This window comes from Vombatus ursinus, unplaced genomic scaffold (assembly GCF_900497805.2).
Source record: "Vombatus ursinus unplaced genomic scaffold, bare-nosed wombat genome assembly UNPS02009205.1, whole genome shotgun sequence".
In the NCBI taxonomy this organism is placed as follows: domain Eukaryota; kingdom Metazoa; phylum Chordata; class Mammalia; order Diprotodontia; family Vombatidae; genus Vombatus; species Vombatus ursinus.
In genome coordinates this window covers 48,101,040-48,121,643 of record NW_020948983.1, presented here as the reverse complement: position 1 = coordinate 48,121,643, position 20,604 = coordinate 48,101,040, and the positions used below count along the sequence as shown (strand labels likewise).

Below are 20,604 nucleotides of genomic sequence, written 5' to 3'. Positions count from 1 at the left end.
AAAAAGAAAACATAAAAACTCTCCCTGCCCTCAAGCTGCTTATGTTCTAATTGGGGATGGGCAGGCAACATGTATGTAAATTGGAATACATAAGTTACATAATTGTTACAAGCCTAGGCAAACAGCACTGGGCTTGGGGGGTGTTGTATGGAGTTTCCTATAGAAGGTGGTATGTGAGCCAAGTTCTGAAGAAATGAGGGATTCCAAGAGGTAAATGTGAAGAGAAAAAATATCCCAAATATAGAGAAACAGATAGTACAAAGATAATTGATATCAAAGATCAAGGGTTGTGTTTGAGGAAAAGTAAGTAAGCCAATGTTACTGGACTATGCAAGGAGGATATTAATATGTGAGAAGACTGGTAAGAGAAGGAGCCAGATTTTGAAAAGCTATGAATGCTACCCAGGGGAATTTATATTTGATTCTGAGGGTAGAGCAAGCTAATGGAGTATGCTGAGTAAAGTGGTGATGTGGTCAGATCTGTGCTTTAGGAAAATCACATTTTGAGTTGTGTGGAAGATGAATTGTACTGTGGAAAGACTTGAGACAAGGAGACCACTTGCCAGGCTATTGCAGTCATCCAGGAGAGAGATGGTTCCTGTGTGAATGGAGACAAAGAGATATATCTAAGGGATGCTGTAGAGAGAGAAATGACAAGATTTGGCAAATGATTGGAAAGGTAGGCAGGGTGAGGGTTAGAACTTGAGAGTGATGCTGTGGTTACAGATCTGGGTGACTGAAAGGATAGGGATGCCCTTGACAGCAATAAGGAATTTCTGAAGAGAGGTGCTTTTGGAAAGAAAGGATATCAATTCTTCTACACATCATAATGAGACATTGGAGGAGGACTTTAGTGAAGGAGTCTTAAGTTTAACTCTGAAATATATAAAACATAAATATGTTTCCCTTTCCAGATAACATAATGGCAGTTTTTATAAGGGTCTTTATGTTTCAAACCCATTGGACTTATGTGAAAATTTCAGATACTCTGAGACCAAAGGGTGGGGAATGATAGGTGTCATACAAAGCCACACCTCCTGTTCTGAATTCTTGTGGAACAAGCCTGTATAGCACCAGACTTTAATTCAGCCAGTCAGCCAATGCATATGGGACAAAATCAACAAACTGGACGGTCAGTGATCTAGAAATTTGGTTAAAACATAATTGATGTGTGGTGTCATTCAGTGGTTCCTAACCTTTCTGAGTATGAGGACCCCTTTTATAAAATAAAAAGAAAATTCAGGAGTCCTTGAATAATAATAATCATACTATTAATAGTCCTCAATTGAGAAACATCCATATACATTCAATTAACACTCTTAAAGAAAGTGTTACTACATGCTGTAAATTTGTATTTGCTCAGCCCAATGATATCTATAGATTCATAATACAGTGTCCCAAAAGTCTTATTGTGCTTAATAGCATTAAGGTATTTGAGACAACCTATGTAGCAATAGATACATGTAACCAATATTCTAGAACAAAAAAACTCTGAGCTTACATGGACCAGTTTCAATCTAGAGGATTTGTCTGAACATATTCTGTCCCGTTTTCTACTGCTCTGCCACTCTGTGAAAGGGTAAGAGGGTGATAAGACTGAACAACATTTTGTACTTTTCTTTGTTTCATGAACCCAGAAAGGCCTGGGGTTCAAGTCCCATCTTCTTGACCCAAATTCTTTGTGATCCTGGGCAAATCACTTAATGTTTCAGTGCTACAGGCAGTTGTTTAAAAGTAGAAGATGCAGATACAATGCTAATCTGTATTGGCAAGTAGAATTTCTTCACCTGGACTTTCCCTGTGGTAGTGAAACCCAGCCTCTATCCTTTGTTTAATGGGTTTTCAAGACCATATAACTCATCAACTATCAGTCATTCAATTAATAAACATTTATTAAGCTCCTACTATGTTCTAAGTACAGTGCTAAGCACTGGAGATTTGAAAAAGGCAGAAGATGGTCCTTACCTTCAAGGAGTTTACAATCTAATGGGGGAGACAACCTACACACAAATGTATACAGAACAAGCTATACATAGGACAAATAGGAAATAGTTAACAAAGGGTAGGCACTAGAATTAAGAGGAGTTGGGGAAGGATTACAATAAAAGAAGGCATTTTAGATGGGACTTAAAGGAAGCTAGGAAGGTCAGTAGGAGGAACAGAGAAGGAAGAGTATTCCAGGAAAAAGAGATAGCCAGAGAAAATGCTCAGAGCAGAGAGAAGGAGTGGCTTCTTTGTGAAACAGCCAGGAGGCCAGTGTCACTGGACTGAAGAATATGTGTTGGGGAGTAAGATATAAGAAGACTGGAAAGGTAGGAAGGGGTTAGGTTATGAATGCCAAACAGATGATTTTGTATTTGATTCTGTAAGCAATAGGGAGCCACTGGGGTTTACTGAGTAGGGTTATAGCATGACCAGGCATGTGCTTTAGGAAAATCACTCTAATTGCTGAAATGAGGATGAATGGGGAGAGTTGAGGCAGGTAGACTCATCAGCAGGCTGTTGCAGAAGCTCAGGCATGAGGTGATGAGGGACTGCAGCAGAGTTGTGACAGTGACACTGGAGAGAGAAGGAAGCATGTTTGGGAGATGTTGCAAAGTCCTTGGAAAGAGATTGGATATGGGAGGTGGGAGAAAATGAAGCATCAAAGATGACTCCTGGGTTGTGAGCCTGAAGAAGTAGAAGATGGAGTTGCCCTGTATAGTAATAGGGAAGGTAAGATGGCGGAGAGTTTAAGAGGAAAGATAGTTTTGTTTTATACATGTCAAGTTTAAGATATCTACTGGTCATTCAATTTGAGATGTCTGATTAGAGATGTGATATTGGAGGTCAGCAGAGAGTTTTAGGCAGAAAAGGTAGCTTTAAATCCATGGGAGGTGATGATATAACCAAATGAAGAAATATAGAAGGAGAAGAGAAGAGTGCCCAGGACAGAACCCTGAGGGATACCTACAGTTAGAGGGAGTGATCTGAAAGAGGACCAAGCAAAGGAGACAGAAGAGGATCTGATAGCTAGGAGGAGAGCCAGGAGAGTCATGTACCTAGAGAGAAGAGAGTATCAAGGAAGAGTGATCACTAGTGTCAAAGGCTGGAGAGACCGCATGGATAATGGGAATAGAGAACAGGCCATTGGCTTTGGCAATTAAGAGATGATCGGTAATTTTGGAGAGAGTGGTTTCAGTGGAATGATAAGGTCAGAAGCTTGATTGTAAGGGATTAATTCAAGAGTGAGAGGAGAAAAAAATAGAGGAACCTATTGCACATGACCTTTTCAAGGAGTTTAACCACTAAGGGCAGAAAAGATAGAGGGCAATAGTTAGTGGGGATGGGAGAATCAACTGAGGATTTTTTTTCAGGATGAGAAAGACATGGACATGTTTCTAAGTAGAAGAAAATTAACCAGTAGGCAGGGAGAATTTGGAAATAAGTGATAGAGTGGGGATAACAGAGAGGGCAGTCTGTTGGAGGAGAAAGGATGGAATTAGGATCACTTGAAGAAGTAAAGGGGTTAGCCTTGGTAGGAAGTAAGGCCACTTTATATATGAGAGAAGTGACAGAAGGCATATGAGTGATAGAAGATGAAAAAGAGGGGAGAAGGAGCTCATGGTGAAGAGCGTCACTTTTTTCTGTAAAATCTATGAGGCAAGGTTCTTGGCTGAGAAAGTGGGCAAAGGGGGAGCCCTAGGATGTTTGAGGAGGTATTAAAAGGTTAGGAAGAGCCACTGTAGAATGTGGGATAGTGAGTTGATAAGGGAGGCATAGTAGGATTGCCCAGCAGCAGTGAGGATCCAGTTGAAGTTGTATACATAAATTTGTAGTGGACCAAGTTAGAATGATTTTTCTCCATTTTCATTCAGCAGCATATGTGTAGGAGCAAAGGTGACAATTGATGGGAGTGATCCAAGACTGAGGCTTGACTGGCCCTAATTAGCAATATGATAAGGGAACTAGGGATTCAAGAGGAAAGGACAATGTAGAATTGAATTGGTTGACCAGGGGTTCAAGATGAGGAAAAGAGGAGAAAGTAATTAATGGAGGGGAGATGGCCTGGGACATAATTGATAGGTCAAGGGACTGTAGGTCATGCTGTGGATGAGCAGGTCTGTAGACAACAGCTAACAATATTTTGATTGAGTGGTAGATATGAATAGTATGGACCTTAAAGGAAGAGAGGTTGATGTGTTATAAAGGTAGGGGAAAATACTGGAAATTGGCAATGGGAAGCAACTAATGGTGAATCTCCTGGTGATGAGCCTTCTCTACTTTGACAGGCTTGTCCTAAGAAATTAAACACCATCTATCACCAGGACAGGGACATGATAAAGCAGGATTTAAGGAAAATTAATCTGTCAGTCGTATTGAGACAAATAAGCTGAGCTACAATCAGAAAAAAAAAAAAACCCTAGAAAAGATCCTGTATTCCAGCCTTGATTTTCTCTCCCTTGACTGCTGATTAGTTTGGGCTTTCCATAACAGGGAAAAAAAGAAACACTATAAACGAAGAGTGGAAAGAGCTAGAAAATCTATTTGGAAGACCTTAGAAGCCACATACAGCTTGCAGCTCATGCCATTTCATTGACCCGAGCTTTATAAGGTGCTGTTGGTGCCATTCTTTAGACAAATGTTCCACGTGTTTATCAACACTTACTTTGACTTTTCTTGATCTTGCCTCAGGAAATGTGGCTTTGGTCCTGGGGCCTCTCTTGCCATTTAAAAAAACAATTTTATTTTTAATTTATGAAATAAAACCAGCACTTCCATAACATAGTAGAATAAGAAAAGATGATTGTGCACAAAACTGCAAATCTATTATGTACAACTTATGATTCCTTTTAAATATGTAATAAAGTTATCACGTAACTTTTTTTTCCTTTTTTTCTTCTCTCCCCCCAAATGGCTATCATTAGACACAAATATGTGTGTGTATGTGTGTGTAAAATCATTCTATACATACTTCTATTTATCAGTTCTTTCTCTGGATGCAGGTAGTATGTTCCTTCATAGGACCTTTGTAGTTAATTTGGATCTTTATAATAGTCAAAATATCTTAGTCACTCAAAGTTGTTCTTAAAACAATATAACTGTTACTGTATATAACATTCTCTTGGTTCTGCTCATATTGCTCTGAACAAAAGCACTCTGCAGCCCTAGGCTTCTGTGCTCCCTCCTATTTAATTGACCCATTTCTTTCTAGCCCTTCATTTTGCTTTTTTACCCAAAGCTTCTCTTCTCCTAGCTCCATCAGAAAAGTTTACCTGCAGCTGACCACTTCCAGGACTGAGTCCAACTGGCAGAAAATTATGAAAGCAGGTGCTTTGGTTGTTGGGGCATAGTTTTAACCCACTTGAAAGTGATGGAATAGAATTGAAGTTCCTTAAAGAAGGAAAAGAATGTTTGTCTGATTTCTCCTTCTCCTAACCTCAAACACTGCAAATAAGTATAAGAAGGACTAGATTTGTTATTCCTTTCCCCTTTTGTTCATTTCCCCCTTTGAAACTCATAGTGACTAACCAATATGATGATCCAAGACGATTCCAAAGGACTCAAAATGAAAAAATGCTATCCACCTATAGAGAGAGAATTGGTGAACTCTGCGTGCAAACTGAAGCATACTTTTCTCATTTTCTTTATTTTTCTTGCTCTTTTTTGGAAATGTTTCTAATATAGAGATATCTTTTAAATGATTTCACATGTATAATTGATATCATATTTCTTACCTTCTAAGTGGGTGAGGGAGGGGGTGGGAAGGAGGGAAAGAATTTGGAACTCAAAATTCAAAAAGAATGTTAAAAACAAATAATAAAATTTTAAAATAAGAAATGGGAAAAAAAAGAAATAGTGAGGAGACAAAAAGTATTGGTGAACATGACACTGACCCAAGAAGCTGGGCTGTCCATCAAAGGGGGCCTCATCCGTTTTGTTTATGGCCCTATGCTGTTTATCAGCTACATACTTCCTGAGAAGAGCCTTTCCTTTCAGCAGCAGATTCTGGAGTTAGGGGACATCCCTGCACTCATAGCCATTTGTACTCTGTCCTATGTAATCAGACCCCTGCTTTATCATAAACTTGAGCAACTATGACCATATCTTGTTTTCGGATCTGCCATTCGCAAGCTACCATTGGCATCATCCTGAGAAAGAACAGCAGCTTGCAGCTCCTGTCTCTTTAATGAATTCAGAATATGTTTGTTAATGAATAGAATTGAACAAACAAGGTCAAGAGCTTGGTCCCAGAGAACTAACAAGAACAAAACAAACAAACAAAAAAGAGGCCTCAAAGCCAGACAAATAAGCTAAGAATCAGTGAGTTAGCAAGTATCCAATGAGACTGCTATGTGCCCAGCTTGGTTCCAGATACTATGAAGGAGATACAGGAGACAGTCTCTGCCCTGAAAAAGCTTACATTCTAGCTAGAAAAAGAAAACTAATACACATAAAAAATTTAGAAGAGAATATAAGTTATGTGTTAAATTCTGGATAGACTGTAAGTTATAGACTATAAGTTATGAAAGTGACTACAGTTATGGCATAGATTATAAGGTATGGAAGAGTTCACACAAGAGTGTGACAGTTGTCAATGTGGACAAGAGACAGAAATGTGCATGGCGAATGGATCAGCTTGATTATAAGAGAGAGCTAAGATTGGGTAGGCTAAATTAAAAATTAAGGCCAATGAATTTGGGTGCCTGAGTAGCCTTGTTAGTCAGTAGTCGGCTTCATTAGGAATTTTACCCTTGTGGCCTCTAGGCATCAGACAATGCTTTTTTCTTTTGTTATCTTTCATTTTCTCATCATATTGTAGCATAAATAGATTGTTTTGCACTTGGGCTCTGAGTTTCTTGGATTCAGCTTTGAACTCAGGAAGAATTGTCCCAGGCCCTGTTTCCATTTCTGCCTTGGAGAAGCTCCATATAATGATGAAGAACTCCATCCAGGCAGCGACCTCTGGCAGCTGTTAGATTTTGTGATCTTACTGATCTTACTTTGCACTCTTTTGTTGTTGTTCAGTTGTTTCAGTCACGTCTGAATCTTCATGACCCCATTTGGGGTTTTCTTGGCAGAGAAACTGGAATGGTTCACCATTTCCTTTTGCAGCTCATTTTACAGATGAGGAAACTGAGGCAAACAGGATTAAGTACTTTGTACCCTTAGTCTCTCCCAATTCATTCAGATCCTGAGAATGCTCCAGATGTGTATTTCATCTCTATCTTAACTATTGACTTACATGTTTTTCCTAAGAGCTTTATTGCTCCATTTCAGTATGGAGTAGCCTCTGAATAGTTTCCCTAGACTTTAATATAACTCATACTCAGAAACTTCCTGAATGAACAGCTTGTAATTGTTCTAGACCCCTCTTTCTAGTCCCTCTTACAAAGTCAAAGGAAACTAAGTTCAAGAAGCATTATGTTCAGCAGCTCAGATGAAGTATAATAAAATGTTCTTTTCGTCCTTTTGGGTTATGTTGCCACCAGCATTATTGAATATAATCCAGCCACGTTCTTTCCTCTTGAAAACTTTAACAGCCTAATATGGTCCGTTTGTATTTTAGAATCCATTGTTCCTCCCTTGATTGGAGCAAATATGAACCATTAGTCTTTTCTTTAGCTTTAGCTGAAGGACTTGGTCTGTGCTTCATGTTCCTGAAATTGTTTTTCAATCAATAGCAATTTTCTAGCATTTCTGCCTAGGAAAAGTTCTGATGTGAAGGACATTATTTGACTCCATCCTCACTGACCTTCACATAGCATGTTGTTGTTGTTGTTGTTGTTGTTTAAATGAATGGCAGACATAAATCCTGTAACCGATAGCATTGATAGACCCCATTCTGTAGCGCACGGTCCTTATAGGATGGCTTCCCTTGTTAAAAAATAAATTGTAGTCCTTTCTCAGAATTGAGTTAGAATCCCCTGGAAGTTTGTTTCTCTACTGTGGCCAAGGCTGCTTTGTAGAAAGCAGAAAGAAAATAGAGCAGCAACTGTCCTGACATGGTAAAATGAGAATCTAAACAAAGAAAGCAGACTTTCCCTAAGGTACTGTGGTTTCTGTGCTTCCCAAAATGGCATCTTATATTTCATTTCTTCAAGAAACCATTATTTCATTGGTGTGGCTATATTTTATAGAATCAGACTTAGAGCAAAAGGGACATTAGACTTCATCTGGTCCAACTTCCTTATTTAACTGGAAACTGAGGCAGAGACAGGTTAAATGCCTTAACCTTTGCTCAAAGTCACATAGGTAGCAAGTAGCAGAAGGAAGATCTTAACCTGGGTTTCCTGACTGCAAAACAACTACTCTTTCCATTATACCATAGTCTCTCCACTAGCCCAGATCAGAAACTCTCTATGAATTGGTAGACATTCATTGAGGGTTTAGGAGGCTACAGATTCATTCCCCTTTGGACAACCTGCCTTTTCTTTCCTTGAGGCTTGGTTCTCAGGTAAGAGGTATACACAGGGCCCATCCTGGAAGCCTTTCTAACTTGGTATTGCCATCCAGAGCTTAAGGTCAGTTGAACCAAAGCTTGGGCTTTAAGATTCCAGGCATAAAAGGATTAAGTGTCCCAGTTCTAGATAATCATTGTGCAAACCAAAGGCCTTTTTATTGTAATATTTCCTACTCTCTTATAATTTTCAGGTGGCATTGTCATCCATTCTTTAAGACCTACTTTTTTTCTTTTTAAATAAATAGTAATCATAGCAAACATTTATAAAAACAGTTTACTATCTGCCAAGGACTTTGCATATATTTTCTAATTTGATCCTCACAACAACCCTCTAAGGTAGGTGATATTATTATCCCCATTTTACAGATGAGGGAACTGAGGCACACAGAGATTAAGTGACTTGCCCAGGATTATATGACTGGTAAGTGTCCCAGGCAGGACTGGAAAAGTTTAAAGTAAATCAGCCCAGCAGCATCATGAAAGAGCCTTTAGAAAATCTTTGCATTCTCCTCTCCACCATAGCCTATTTATTATATAGTAGAAGTGATCATTACAATCCTAATAAGGGAATTAGTTATCCATTATCCACACTGAGTCTATTAAGTGCAGAGATGTTCACCAGATTGGCCACCAGCAATGAATGGTTTTGGTCATAGAAATTCATCCAACCTTCTTCTTTCATGGAGCAAAGTCCTCACACCATTAAAATCATGGCTGTTTAGTAGTTTTCACGAAGGAAGTATTATTATTTTACAAAGTGAGTGTCTTCAGGGAGCTGATTGGCATTGATGATACCAGACTATTCTGTTTGGGTTTTTGTATTGTTAAAAGTTAACTACAATATTCATGGGGGTACTGAGTTAGCCTGGTTGGTGGTGAGACTTCCCCAGCCCCACTTTTGGGCTGAAGCTTGACATCTCATTTGTATTATATGATTACATCTCTAGAGCTGGAAGGATCCTCAGAAGCCAATTCACCCATGCCCCTCATTTTACAAATGAGGTAATTAGGTGACATAGGGGATAAAGTGCTAGACTTGTACTCAGGAAGACCTGAATTAAAAATCTGCCTCATACACTTGCTAGGCATGTGACCCTGGGTATGTTAGATTAATGCTTTGGATCTCAGTTTCCTCATCTGTAAGATGGGTATGGTAATACTACATTTCTCATGGGATTGCTGTGAGCATGAAGGGAAATACTATATCTAAAGTACTTAACAAACCTTTAAGCGCTACATGAATTTTAGCTGTTATCTGAAGAAACTGAGACTCTAGAGAAGTTAGGTGAATTGTATACAGTTTTATGGACAGTAAGTATCAGAGTCTGAATTTTAACCCTTGTTTAACCCTCTGACTCTAGAATCAATGGTCTTTCCACTGTGTTCTGCCTCCATAATGCCAGACCATATTGCCTCATCCAAGAGTCCTAGAATCCTGTGGAACTAGTGAGTGCATTCAAGACCTCATTCCACCCTAGCATTTGACTGATGAGAAAACTGAGTCCCAGAAGTCTGAAATGACTTGCCCAAATTCTCACAATTGCCCAATGGCTGAGCCAAGTCAAGAACCCAGGTCTCCTCATTCCTACCCCATGTGCTTTGGCCCTTAACACTACCTGCATTAGGGCTGGCTATAGCTAAAGTTCTTAGAGCTGAAAGCCAGTCCTTTGCCTATTTTTCAGGAGCTCAGCACAAAAAAAGGAAAGTTGAAGTTATGTGCTTTACTAACTAGAAAAGCAGGGAAGACAAATGTGAAGGACTGCCAATGACCTCTGTGTCCTGGGGCACAGACAGATTCTCCATAAGGCAGCCCAGGAATCTAACTAGAATCCTCAGCCACTAGATATAAGGTTGATGAGGCCCCCATAAAGAATGCAGCTTCTTGGATAAATGTCTGCTTTTTCTCCTCTCTCTCTCTCTCTCTCTCTCTCTCTCTCTCTCTCTCTCTCTCTCTATCTCTCTCTCTTTCTGTCTCCCTCCCTCTTTCCTCTCTTTCTCGGTACTAACAAAAAATGATTGTGCCGTATGTTTAATGTACTTTATGGCTCTCAAAGTCCTTTCATATGTTTTCCACTTATATTTTACATATTTCTTTTCAGTCTAACCATAATCCTATTGATTGGCTAGGCAAGATAGGTACAAAGTGGGGTAGTGGAAAGAGGGCTGAACTTGGCAGCAGATAGGAGTTCAAATCCTGGTTCCAAAACTGAGTTTTCCTATGTGACCATGAGCAAATGGACTTTGTGGAGAATGTCTTTCTTAGGGGGTTGCTATTGAAGAAAGAGCTTTATAAACCTTAATGCTCAATAGAAATCGTAGAGTTATTGTAGATAAGGAAACCAAAGCTTAGGGCTTAAGTGTTGTAGCTCAAAATCACATAGCTGGCATTAGAGGCAGAGCCAAGATTCCAACCTTTAATCTTCAGTCTGTAAATCAAGTGCTCTTTCCACTGATTTTCAAGCCCAGTGGAGCAAGGACTAGCTAGGAACTGGTCAAGACCAGGAGTGGGTAAATATGATTTAGGGCATACTTCATGGGGAGGTCATCCAGCATGTCATTGCTCAGCTACCACCAGAATGGCCAGCAAGTTGTGTAATGATTACCTGTGATATCCCACACCTGCCTGTTTCTTTCCACAGTCCTTAACTAACAGACCTCGTCTCCCTCCATCTGCCCTTCACACGTGGTTTTAGATGTTCCTAATGGCTGCCAGCTACTTATACGAGCTACAATAGCCTCAGCCTTTGGGGAAAGGCTGCCATGATCTCAGTCAATACTTTCTCAGTGCTTGGAATTAATCATTCTGTTGGCAGTTCCCTGCCTGTTTTCCTTCCTGCTTCATTGTAACATTTGTATTACTCACCTATGCTCCATCAGTGATATGTGATTCTAGGTAGTTCAGTTCTGACAAAAGACAGGATCTCACCACTCTCCTAAGGGCCTTGGCATGAACTGAATTGTATGCATTTTCATTAAAAGTGGAAACTGGGAGACAGGATAGAAGAGCCATCCTGAATTTTGTTTTCATGTACCATTTATTGTCAACCCCCTCTTATAGCCAATAAGAAAGAATTCAGTTTTCTAGGTTAATGAATCTAACATGGAGCAGGTTAGAACTGAAACTAGGGAAGAGTGACTGAGGCTGCCCTTGGACACACACATGAGGAAGACTCCTTCTCCTGGTTGTTGTCTTATGGTCTTTGCCCTAGCCCAGACTGCTACTCCTAGGGTCCAGTCATCATGGTTCCCTTTTCCTAGGGTCCTTCTTCCTTGCTAAGCCCCATGGGTGATGGGTCACTTCCTCTCCTGATTCAAGTACACATCTTCTGTGTTGCCACCCTTTCCCCTCACATTGGATTATTTTCTACACAGTCATCCTCCTCCAACTGTTTTTCTCAGGTAAAAGTATTTCTACTTATAGCTCTGCCACAGATTCCATTCAAGGCTCTGTGTAATTAAGAGTTAGAGACACAGGAAGATGTCACATAATCTGCAGAGGCTAGGTCAGTAATTTCTCCCTACCAACTGGTTTGTGATGTGGCCAGGGCATGTCACTGATCTTCTCCACTTCTCAGCTCTCAAACCTGTCAAATGGGAGAATAGTTACCTATCTGAAGGCAGTCCTGTTTTTATTAACTTATTCACAATAACAAAACTTTCAAAGAATGAAAGCACTACTGTATATTGTTCCTGGGATGATTATTGCTGGCACCAGAAGAGAAAATCTTGGTTTATACCTGATTCCAGAAGGCCCTCCACAATCTGATCCCAATTTTCCTTTCCAACCTTATTTCCTTTACCTCCCTCCTTGAACATTTACTTGAGTACCCCATCCACAATGTTCCATCTTTATTCTTAACCATACTTAATGACTTGTCAGAATTAAAACTTTATTGAACACCTCTTAATTGCAAAACAGTCAATCTTTTCATGTATGTGTTTTATTTTCTTACCTAGATAAAAAGCCCCTTTAAGGCAGAGACTAGACTAGACCTTATTCATATTTGTATCTCCTATAATGCCTTGTCCACAATTAACCATTCAACTGCTGTTGGCCAGTTGCTTGATTGTACTTGATCCCTAGGTTATCTCTTCCAAAAGGTTCTCTGAAACCTGTTGATAAAAATCCATTATTTCTATCATTGAACAAGTTCCCAGTATTGCCAAGCACTGGAGATACAAAAAACAAAAATGAAACAAGTCTTACCTTCAAATCTTACATTCCTTTGGAGGAAAACAATGTGTGCTCAAATAAGTAAACTCAAAATAAATGCAAGGTAATTTCAGTGGAAGAGGATACTAATTTAGGAGATAGTATTTAGGTAGAGCCTTGGAGGAAACTAGGAATTCCAAGGATTTCAAGAGAAAGTGAATTCAAGGAATAGATAATATATGTAAAGGAATGGAGGCAGAGGTGGGATGTCTTACATAAGAAACATACTAACACGTAGCCCAGATGGGGAGTAATGCATACGACACATGGGACCAGATTGTCAAAACCTTTAAATGCCAAAAAGAAGTATATGTATTTTATTGTAGAAGAAATAGAATACATTGCTGAGAACCTGAGTTAACTCCAGGTCCAGACAGTTAGCCTTTGAGGTAGATCCTCATTTATTCTCTATTGCCCTTCCCCCAATCTCAAAAAAGAGCCCTATTTATTTTAGAATGATTGTTCCTTCTAAGCTACATTTCCCTCTCTTGCTTTCCTGCCCTGTTGGGTTCCCACTCTATAAGAAACATTTTCTTTTACATAAATAGGAACATAAGTTTAGAGCTAGATAGGACCTTAGAGATTATCTAGTACAATTCCCTCATCTTACAGATGAGGACATTTAGGCCCAGGAAATTATAGTGATTTGCCCACTGTTACTTGTCTGTAACAAAGCAAAGATTTGAAGTCAACCAGTTAATCAGCAAGTCTTTATTAAGCATTTCCTGTATGCCAGGCACTATGTGAAGGGCTGTTCTGCAGGCTCCAAGTACAGTACTTTCCATTGTGGCCTGCTACCTCTTAATGCTTCTGGTATAACCAGTATATTAAAACTTGCCTTCAGGAATAATGGTTATATGAACTAGTCCTAGAAAGAAGAGTTATTGTGTTCAATAGTTCTCAATATGGAATGTGTGTTCACTTAGTCTGAAATATGTTTTTAATCCTTGTATTGTATATGCTTTATAAAATATTGTAACAGAAGAATTTGATTTCTTTAGGGGCCTGAATCCCTTTCAACAAGATTCATTGAGTGTGACTCTGAACAATAGAATCACTTGAATAAGTTTCTACATTTTAACAGGCATTTAACATTTAAACAGCTGATACCTTTTGACATCTGGATCAATTTAAAAATAAAAGGACTCTTTTAGGGGAGAAGGGGAGTTGATAAATTCTTCATCTTAATGCCAACAGATTTTTTATTCTATTTTTAATTTTCAGAATTATTCTTGATTATAGTGTTTCATGTTAATTTAGTTTTGTCTCTTATCTTTTTTCCCCCTTTTCAGAATTCTCAGGGGTTGTGCTATCACACCACACATTTTATTGTGGCAAAAATGGACTATTTTCAACAGTGGAAAGTACCTTGTTGACAAAGTATAATTCTTGACTGCCACATGCCTCCAGAAGACGTTGAAGTCTGTTAAAAGTAAGTCAAATGGATAACTTGTAGATGATTTGTGAACAGTAAAGTAAGCACCTTTTTATTGGGAACTCATTTTAGAAACTGTAATTAGGCTACAACAACTATTATTGGTGCTATGACCAAATTTTCATCAAAATCAATTCCAAAGTAGATAATAAAATGTTATACACTGAAACACACAGGGAATGTTTTTGAAACATTCCCATTGTATTGGAATTAAACTATCATAATCAGTCAATATACCATTTATTTTCTGTTAGATCATAACTAAGAAATCTTCTGAGATGTGGATTTTTATGTTGTTACAACAATTTATTTTTGAAATAAATATTGAGCCTTGGTACCCTAAAGATCTGTTGTGCATTCTCTACCTCTGGGCCAGTTTCCCATTAATCTCAATTTAATGTTAACTTCCATAGTTAGCCCAGTGATAGAAAAAAAATTAGAATTCTAAACTTAATATTCTGGATTTAAATCTACTTTAATCCATTGAGTTTACAGAATCAAGCTGAATTTCATAGCTACGTGATCTCATTGGATACATTATACCCAACAATTAGTCACCTAGACTTTGACCGATCACTTCCAGTCAGAGAGAACAAATCATCTCCCGAGGTAGCCCTTTCCACTTTGGATTATTAGGAAATTTACTTTATGTTGAGCCTAATTTTACATTCTCCAACTTCTACCCATTATACTTCATTCTGCACTCTCAGGCTAGGCAAAACAAGTCCCTTTTCCCTTCAAAAACTGTCTTCAAACTTCATTATTTAGTACAGATATAAAACTGAATCCTTACATGTAAGGGAATTGGGCCATGTTCCTATTCTCAAAGATCAAGGCCCAGAACATGGTACCAAAATACCTTGTTGGAATGTGTTCAACCTAGTTATCTTGAAGCTGTTTTTTTTTAAAAAATATTTTTGTGATTTATTCCTCAAATAATACAAACAAATGTACAATAAAAGATCTCGAACACAAATATAGGGCAACTCCTCTATTACTATTCCAAACATAAATATGGATATTCTACAGGGTCAGATTAACATTAGGTGGAAACCTAATAGCAAGTTTTTACAGCATGTTATCTATGTGTAAAGAGACATGTCTTAACCTGTGGTGCATACAAATCTATGTAATTGGGTTTGCTGCTCAAAAGATGTTCAAGTTATTCCAAAATAACTTGAATAACAAAGACTTATAAACTAATAACATATTTACAAATTGCTCTGAAATGTAATGTTTGAAAAGCATATGATTGTATTCTTAGAAACAAATAAGCAGTAGCATAAGTGGGATGAGAGTTGTTATCAGAGTGATGGTAACCAGATGTTCCCCATCTCTACTGAGGACAGAACAAGACACAGGGACTTGAAATGAAGGCAGAAAGATGAATGTCAAAAAATGAAAAAGAATGTCATGACTGAAGGTCTTTGAAACTTTGAAATACATTATTGAGGGAGGTCTGGCATCTTCTTCCTCCCTAGAGATCTCAAGAATAAAATAGATGATCATCCGTACTGGATAACTTAGAGCTGGGAGGAGGAGAACCTTTTGAGGTTCTTTGATTCCTATGATTCTTTGAATTCTGTATAAACAATTTAGGCTTAATGAGATCAGCAAATCTGAGTTTCAAAAACTAAATGTTCAGTACAGACAGGGGTAATACTTCAGTTCCCATTTGTGGTGAACCTATTATTTATTCATTCTCTCAAGTGTAAGTGACCCTTTTTGGTCACATTTCAGTTGCCTTTGCATTTTGTGGATGTAACTTAAAAAAGAGAATTTAAATTTGCAGTTACTTCAAGGGACATTTATTGAGTATTGTCATGTGCTAAGCACTGTACACCTCAATCTTTGTCATAGAGGAGCTTGTAATAGGGTAATATTTGAGGTTTGTCTACAAACAAATGCAGTGCAAAAAGAGACAGAACAGTTCAATGAGTACGTTGAACACTGGATTTGGAGTCAGAAAACATGGGATCAAGTCTTGTCTTGAGTATTTACTAGATTGTGACCATGAGCAAGTTGTTTTTACCTTGCATGAGCCTCAGTTTCCTCATCCATAAAATGGGGATGTTAATATTAGTACCACAAGGTAGGCTGTGGGATAGACACATGGTTGACTTGAAAGTGCTACATAAATAAATATAAATCTATATAAGTATAGATCTATTATCTATACTCTTAAAGTAGAGTATGGATGTGAATTAGAGAGGTACAAGGTACTAGGAGAATTTTGAGGTCAAAGGAATGATATCTGGTTTGGAGGGATCAGCTACCATAAAGTAATGGTGTTTAAGCAGGACCTTGAAGGATAAGGTGAATTCAGCTAGTTAGAATGTTTGATGAAGGCAACGTTGGGGACAGAGAATGCCATGAACATAGGCACGGAGGCCAAAAAATTCAGGATATGTTCAGGGAGAGAATGTACTGAAGCATGGAGGCAATAGCATTAAATAGGTCTGGCCAGGTAAGCTGGAGCCGGAACGTGAGAATGCCCTAAATACCAAGTCAAAGATTTAGGAGGAGTTTTTGACCTGGAAAGTGACTCGATCACAGCTATATATTGAGAAAATGAATCCTGACATGACATATAGGAAGGATTCAGTTGGGTTTGTCATTGTGGCAGCTTAGTTTTTGAAGTATTGCTTTTCTGACTTTTAATTTGAAGAATTCCATTCGGTCTTCAGTGAAGGGATTGCTCTAGGTACAGTGAAAAGAATAGTGGAATCAGGACCAGGATTAACCTACCAAATTTGTCACATTTTAATCTGTATAACTTTGGGATGGTCACTTCAGCTCTCTGGACCTCAGTTTCTTCATTTTTTAAAATAAATGAAAGTCAGACCAGATGATCTTTAAGGTCCATTCCAGCTCTAAATCTGTGGCTATGACTATGACTGACTGAATGAGTTAATGACAAGAAAGGAACAGGACTATATGTCCTCTTCACTTTGGAGTTAATGCCGAGCACAGTAACTTGCATATTTGGTCCAGACCTATGGTTTCCCCGGTGTAGAAAGCTCTCTGTATGAATGCAGATCAGCTACTATTTTGCAATTTACTGTATTAGTGAATGCCTGGGGCCACTGAGAGATTAAGTGGCTTGCCCAGGGTGAGAAGGCTAGTATCTATCAAAGGAAGAACTTGAACCCAACTTTTCCTGAAAAGGAAGATTTTGGCTCTCTCTCCACTAGACCAGGGCAACTAGGTGGCACATTGGATAGAGTGCTCTGTCTGCAATTAGGAAAGATCATTTTCCTGAGTTAAAATCTGGCCTCAGACACTTAATAGCCACTTAACCCTGTTTGCTTCAGTTTCCTCATTTGTAAAATGAACTAAGGGGGAAAATGGCAAACCACTTCAGTATCTTCGCCAAGAAAACCCCAAATAGGTCACAAAGAGTCAGACAGGACTGAAAATGACAGTGACTACTAAATTAAACTGTCTCTAATGCCTTGCATATACTCGGTATAACTTCATATGCCTATTGAATTGGGCCTATATCCCCAATGTCTACCCCAGTGGATGCTGAATTGGTTATTTGTTGAGGATCAGTTCATTTCCTTTATCTAGATGGATGTTGAAGGCCAAAGCAGAACTGACTCTTAACTTTTGCTTCAGTTGTTTAGATAAGTAAAATAACTGCATTGAATATCCTTTGGTCTGATTGTTTGAATGGGATAGGATTAGGCTAAATTTCCTTAATTCAGTGGCATGTCTTCTTGTCTACATTAGTCTAATTTATAATCTTTTGATTGATGATCTTTGGATTCTTCTCTATTAAATCCTATTTCTGTCTTTGGTCAATATTACCATTACAATAAATTCTTCCTTGAGTAAATTTTGAATGACAATTAAGTGAAAGAATTGGTCAAGTTGATGCATGTTTTAAATTGTAAACATTGCTTGTGTTGCAGGAGATTAGGTCTTCAAAAAATGGTTTAGAGGAGAGTTTTTTTTTTTTAGCAAAAATAGCTTAAGAGTATTTTTTCTTAAAATCTAGCTTTTCTACAACTTTCAAAGGCAGCATTTAAAAGGAATGATTTTATATCACGCATATTATATGTAGTTTTTTGTATATAAAAGCAATATGTTTCCCTCTAATGTTCATGGAAGAAATATTTGGCACAACAATACTTGGGGGAGCTGTACTTCCTATGTTAAACTTTGTGAAGTGTCATGATGGACGAAATTTATTCTATTCTTTCTTGGAGAAACATGGGAGACTCATACTCAGGCATAGTATGTTTCCTTACTTTACTAAAGTCAATTGGAGGTGATAAATGGAAGCTAATGTAATTTTGAAATGAAAGAATATGCTATTTGGCAAAGCTAAGTATGTACAAGCTGTCCTCCTGGATACTTTTGCTATGTTGTTAAATTTTCCCGCATTATAGTTACTCGATCTCAGAGACCCTATGATGAGGACACGGGGATCTTTAGTATATATCACCTAAGGCTAAACTATTTAGGCATATTGATCTTCATATAAAATGTGGAAATGGAAAAACAATAAGACAAGTTTTAATGTCAGGCTAAGGAAAGATAAAAAAAAAAAACATGGAAGTAGATCAGTCTGTTATTTCCTTTCCAGTGTTCTTAGAAATTATTTTTGAAACCAAAAGTATTCTAATTTCTCCTTGGGGAAGACTTTGACTCTTTGGAGAAAGGACTAACCCTTTTGATCTGTCCAGTTTGCCAAAAAGAAAAATGACATCTTTTTTTTAAATCATTAAAGGACTATATAAGGTCAATCTCTATTGTCTCTGCCAATTTAAAGCTTGAGATTTTCTTGAAAATCCATTCATTATCTGATCAAAATATAAAAATTACTATAAATAAGACATAATACATAACTGAAGGTTTCACCATTACTAATATCCTAAGTAAAACCAGGTCTGACCGAAGTAAGCATATCCAAATTGGATTGTATTCATTTGACTTGGGACTTAAAGTAAGAAAGGGAACGATAAAGTAACAGATATTTCTTGAACCCCTACTAGGTTCAAGGATTAAGAATTCAAATCCAGTGCCTATTCAAGAGGTAACTGCAATCCTGATATACATAATGGATATATATATATATATATGAAAAATATGTGGCAGTATGTGATAAATACCATCTCCCACCTGCTAGTACCCACCTCATTTGCCATATATTTATTTTGTTTATTTGGTCTATATATTTTATGTAATTGTATATACCTCTATTGGTCTCCTTTCATAGAATGTAAGCTCCTCAAAGGCAGAGGTATTTCATTTTTATCTTTATATCCTTAACCCTTAGCCCATTACAGGCACTAAATAAATGTGTATTGATTGATTAAATGGTGTAGACCAACGAAAAGAGACCGAAATCAGACTAAAATGTAGATAGGAAATGTTTAACAAAATAAATAAAAATACGATACAACAAGGACATATGAAGAAAGACATTATCTGCATCCAGAGAAGGAACCGATAAATAGATACATAGAATAATTATGTATGTATATATATATATTTCTAATGGAAGCCATCTTTAGGCTGGGGTGGAGTGAGGGGATATGGAAGAAAAAAAGAAATTTACATGATAATTTTGTTGTATATTTGAAAGGAATAGCAAGTTGTACATAGTAGATTTGCAGTTTCGTGTGCAATCATCTTTTTTTTATTGTACTATATTATGGAAATGCTTGTTTTATTCCATAAATTAAAAATAAAATTTAATAATGAAAAAATACAATACAACATAGATAATATTGATCTGTTATTTTCTAAGCCAATATGTGCTTATAAGGATCCATTTGACACCACTGTTGTAGTCAATGAAGGAGTTCTGAGTAGAAAGAAGTCCCTTGGGCCTACAGTGGTCATGGCAAGCTAGATTAGGGGATGTAAAATATTTGAATTGAATGTCATTTCATATAGAAAAAATATGTAATTGGGAGTTTACATAAAGACAGCTGTGCTTTGCTGTTTTTTTTTAAGCTGTATAGTTATTTATGGAGGCTATGTCTGAGGTTCTGAGGTCCCCTCTCTACAAATCCACCTGTTACTCTGGTATTTATTTTTAGTACATCATTTATGGGAAGGCTTTATGTCTATTGGAAGATAGTGGCTCAATTTCAGATCTTCCTGGAAAGAAGATGGATGGCATTTCACCCCATTTTGACCCCCAGTTTGGCTCAAAATCAAAATGCCTTTCTTTGATTACCCACAGGGACCCAAGGAGTAGGCTAAAAATAATACAAGATAGGAACCTGGCCCACTGATGGCCAATTAGAAGGGCTTCATCTTCAGATCTGTTAGGAATAATCAGCCAACCAGTAGTAAGCATTAGCTAGAAAATTCCCTTTAATTGATCAGATCTGAATGCTTTGACACTCATCCTGGAAATGAAGTAAGAGAAAAAGAGAAAAAGCAGGTTGGGAAAGGTTCCTATGTTAGAACATTGTGAGAACGAAAGAAAGGAAGAAGAGAAGAAAGGAAGAAAGAAATGAAATGAAATGAAGGAAATAAGGAAGAAAAAAG

General features: G+C 37.7%; 1 protein-coding gene across 1 annotated transcript in view; it reads left to right on the top strand.

Annotated features, from left to right (window-relative positions):
- Nucleotides 1–20,604, top strand: part of OTUD7A (OTU deubiquitinase 7A) — a 414,798-nt gene that overhangs the window by 192,332 nt on the left and 201,862 nt on the right. The window contains exon 3 of the mRNA XM_027851792.1: nt 13,949–14,088. The gene's annotated coding sequence lies outside the window, so the exon portion shown is untranslated. The remainder of the gene's footprint in view (nt 1–13,948; nt 14,089–20,604) is intronic.